A 4790-nucleotide genomic window follows, 5' to 3' on the forward strand; every position below is an offset into this window, starting at 1 on the left:
AGATACAGCTGAATTACTCAATATATTCTTTGCCTTAGTCCTCACAAACAAGATTTCCCAGGATGCTTTGTTGAGAAGAAAGGGTTCAAGAATAAGAACTTCCAGCAGAAGATGAAGATTATTTGAGTGAGCTGACTCATAAAAGACCATAAACTGGCAGGCTACATCCATGGGTGGTCCAGAAACTGGCTAAAATCCTAGCAGGCCACTCTCATCTGCCTGTCATTTCTGTCATCTTTGAAATGTCACAGAAATAAAGGTAGATTCCAGACACCTGGTGAAAAAGATGCATCTCTCTTCAGAAGAGGCCAAAGAAGAATCCAGAGAAGAACGAGCCAATCTCATTTTGCTCCCTGGGAAAATCATGCAACAAATCCTCCTGAAACACATTTCTGGGTACATCAGGAAGAAGAAAGTGGAACAGTCTGGACTGAACAAGAGTAAACCATGTCTGACCGATCTGATTGCCTTTTGTGCTGCAATGACAGGATCTGTGGAGAAATAGGAGAGCAGTGGCTGACATTTACCCCAACCTCAGCAAGGCTTTTAACACTGTCACCTACAGTAATCCTGTATCCAAGTTAGGATGTTATGGTCTGGATGTTATGGCAGTTCTACTAAGAAGAAAGCAGGGATTGTGATGAACAATGAGCTGAACATGACCCAGCTGTGTGCTTGGAAGCAAAAAAGGCTAACAGCATCCTGGGCTATCAAAAAAGGAGCATGTCTAGTAGATTTCATGCTCCACAGATTGATGTGCCCACTACTTGGTACTGTCACATTTAGATAGTGTCCAGTTTTAGACTCCTCAATAAAGGAAAGACATTGATAATCCAGAGAAAGCTCAGTGGAGAGTCCCCAAGATGGTTGGGAGCTGGAATTCTTGCCCTTATTCAGGTTGGAGAAGGTGTGAGTTCAGGGAGAACATAAGAGCAGCCTAACAGTACCTACAAGGGTGTAATCAAGAAGATGAAGTGAGACTATTTACAGTGGTGCATTGTGGGAGGACAAGAGGCAATAGGCACAAACTGAAACAACTGAAAAGCATTTTCTTTCATAAGGACAGTCAAGCAGGGGAACACATTGCTCACAAAGGCTGTGCAGTCTCCAACTTTGAAGATTTCCAATACTGAAGTGGTTAAGGGACCTGATCTGGTCCCATAGCTGGCCCTGCTTTGAGAAGTTTGGACTAGAGACCTGCTGTATCATTGTCTGAACATACAGCCACTCTAGCCTCTGTAGCACCATGAATCCCAAAGACTGCTGTGACTCTTTCTTTCCACTGTCTTTTTAGATAATGAGAACACTTTAATAGGACTTGCATGAAAATGAAAGGAAGAAGCCAGATCTTAGTATCTGATGCTATTCTGTGCTCTTTCGAGCCATGCAGCTAACTAGTGTTCCAGCCTTGCTAGATGTGAAGGAAAATATGAAGCATTCCCAACGAAACAACAAACAGCTGCTCTATCTACAAGGAAGGGAAACAAACAATCTGCAACCTTTTCTTGCAGTGGCAATTAATACTTTTATTTTCACTTCCAATAAAATTGCTCATATCAGCAAAATTTATTCTAGATTACAGGACTATGCAAGTATCTACTATATAAATCAAGTGTAGCATTCAGATTCCTGGAAGGTGGCCAATCTAGCCCTCTGTGTAAACAGCTTTGGCTCTTTCTATATTAAGAGATCATGGTTATGCCTCTCCTGGAGTATCAAGTAGAAGATAACTCTTCACTGCAGGCTTCTTTGTTTGGGGTGAAGTACAGCAATGGAGCTGCATCTACAGACAATAGCATATGTAAATGATATGCACTGCAATTAAATAAATGTCCATTCTTTTGTGAGAGGTTCATTTAGGAATGCCCTGTTGACTTTAGAGAAGGATTGTGTGTCACAGCTTCCTGACTGAAACAATAAATGAGCTGTGTGAGTGGTAAAGTTAGCTGGAGGAACAAACACAGGAGATTTGTTCAGTGACATAAATTAGGATTTAGAATTATCTCAAGAGTTTACATAACATTTGCTGTGCATGAATCCATTGCCTGTGGTGTTTAATATTGCATGTATGATTTGGCAGATTCGCTGCAGTTTTACAGTGAAGCAAGGACACAACAGAGCAGAAAGGGGATAGCTGTATTCACGTAATGCGGGTGTAGTGAAATAGATCTGGGGCTTAGTAATTATTTATCTGCACGTGGGATTGTTTTGTCCACTTTGCAGATTTTGGCTTGGTGGCTTTACCTTTTTCTGGTTTTGTACATAGGTCACTACTGCCTAAGTAAGAACCTAATATTTGTAACTAAGTTAGCTTCATGCTTTGAGTATTGTGCCAAATGCTTCCTCTAACGCAGGGGTAGTAACAAGAAGCAATTTGAGAGACGGGTACTGTTCAAATCAAAACAGGAATGATGATAACCTTGGGGATAAAAAGACACTCAAAACTGTCTGTGTGTTTTGTCCATGTAACTGTAACTCTCAGCATTCATTATGATAGATTTTAAATACTTGAGCTGAGGAACCTGAACATGCCCAATCAACCCACAGAGGAACCCATAGTTAGAAAAGAGCCTTGTGAGAGAGCGTTTCAGAGCTCTTATGCCACCCTGCCACTCCTCTTTGCCAAGAGGAGTGAAGGAAGCACTTTAGCAAGTGAAAGACTTGCAGAGGGTGCCAGGCACATTACAGCTATAATTCTTGCTCTGTCCAGTCATCAAAACCAGATTCAAGTGCCAAGATCTATTGTTCTGCTTTCTGATAATTCAGTGCTGTCAGCAAAACCCACCCCCAAAAATTAGAGAACAAAACCCCAAACTAAGCAAATTCCCCCAGAGGATCTGGGCCAAGAACTTTCTTGTTGCCAAGTAGCAGCTTTGCCCTACTGCAGGGTAGCAGAGGATAAAAAAACCCTCTATATGTATATCTATCTAATACACAGATGAAGATATGACTTCTGGAAGTCTCAGGAAGTTCAGATATGGTGTACGGGCATGTACTGGCTCCTTTGAGCATTGCCTGCCATCAGTGATAACAGGGTTTGTTAAACATACTCTACTGAAGAAATAAACAGCATTTTCTATTCAAGTACCTGAGCAGCAAGCAGCTAGTCATATTAGTGCTGAAGCAAGGCATCTAAGGTTTAATTTCCAGGAAGGTTGTCTGTATAACAGCAGCTATGTCAGAGGAGCAATATCTAGTTTACACAACAAAAGATCCTTGAACTATTAAGCTGCAGGCAAAGACTGCTAATCAAAATTAATTACAAGTGTCTCTTGCCTGAACAGAGACAGAAATGCTGCAGCCCAGTAGAGAAGCAAGAAATACCAACCAGGGCACCGGTGAAGATTTAATGGGGGGTTTACATTCTGAAATGCATGAAGTACACACTGGGAGGGACAGCACCTAGCAGTTTCCCTCTTAATTTGGCTACTTTTGCTGCTGAGACTAAAATAAGTGTTTCGCCTCTGTATTTTTTGAACATGAAATTACAGTGCATCCCCATAGGCGAGGATGACAACTACCTTTTTGGCTTTACCCATCTTATTCCAGGCTACAAATAAACTCACCTTGTTGTTGTGAACATCCTTTGCCCTCCTCCCACCCCCACCTGTTTACTCAATCATGACAATATTTTGGGATGGCAGTATCAAATGGTTGGGATAAATCTCACTGTGAATTACCTTGGCCCAGCCTTTTAAATGAAAGCATTTGCTATTACAGACCCTGATAATGGCACCCCTAGGTACAATATCCTATCCAGAAGATCTGTGTTAAACATTATGAATTCCAGAATAGCTAGCTCCACTGGAACAAAATCATTAAGCTGAGTAGCCTGACTTAATTAGACTTAAATGTCATCAGTGATTCACTCTGTTTTAATAAACTCATCTGTTTTCATGCCACTTCTGTAATTTATGCCATGAAAAGCCAGTCATGTTTTTCCAATGCCTCAGGAGCACGGTTAGAAACTACCTGCAACCCTTGTGGGGCTACCTTCTCAAAGGTTTCATGAGACTGTAACAGATGCAAACAATGTCTGTCATGCCAAAGCCTTTGCAGGAGAAGGCATCACAGAGAGCTTTGTGGCTACTAGGAAACTTAGAGCAATAACGTAAAGAAAAACCCCAGAACACAACAACAAAGAAAGAACGAAGAACCAAACTCAAAGGAGCAGAAGTGCATTGGAAGAGCTCTGTTGTAAAACCTGCTTTGTTACAAAGCTCTGAAAGTTAAAGAAGCAGAAAACATAAGGAAATGGGTGTTCATTGGAAAACTATTTAAAAAAATTGTTCAGTCTTCCCTAATTCTTTTGGAAAGAAGCACCAGAGTTGTGGGTCAGACCCAAATAATAGGCTTTCTTCAACCCTGACCTTTCTTTTTTTTTACATGACAGTTGCCTCAGGAAATCCGTGTAAAGCTTTTACATGCATTCAGTCCACTGGCAATATAAAAGTTGATATATGACTGATTTACCAGTATACTCCAAGTACAGTGTTGCCCATGGGAGGGCAGGAAAGTTGCAGTGATTCACTCTTAGTAGTGCACAGGTGACCATCCTAGGGGGAGCTTAAGCACCCTGCAGTACACCTACATGTGCTGACATCCAAAACACAACCCCTAGTAACATCCCCTCGAGTTCTCCCTATATTTGATGATCAGAAAGCATCATTTTTATGAGACTACGGTATGGGGGATGGGGAGGGGAAGAAGAGAAAAAGTATTCTCTAAGGATATTCCACTTTGACTATGGACAGGGGCCAGAACTTACATAAACAACTAAAGGTTACCTA

This window comes from Gallinula chloropus (genome assembly GCF_964237585.1).
Source record: "Gallinula chloropus genome assembly, chromosome: 2".
NCBI classification, from domain to species: Eukaryota; Metazoa; Chordata; class Aves; order Gruiformes; family Rallidae; genus Gallinula; species Gallinula chloropus.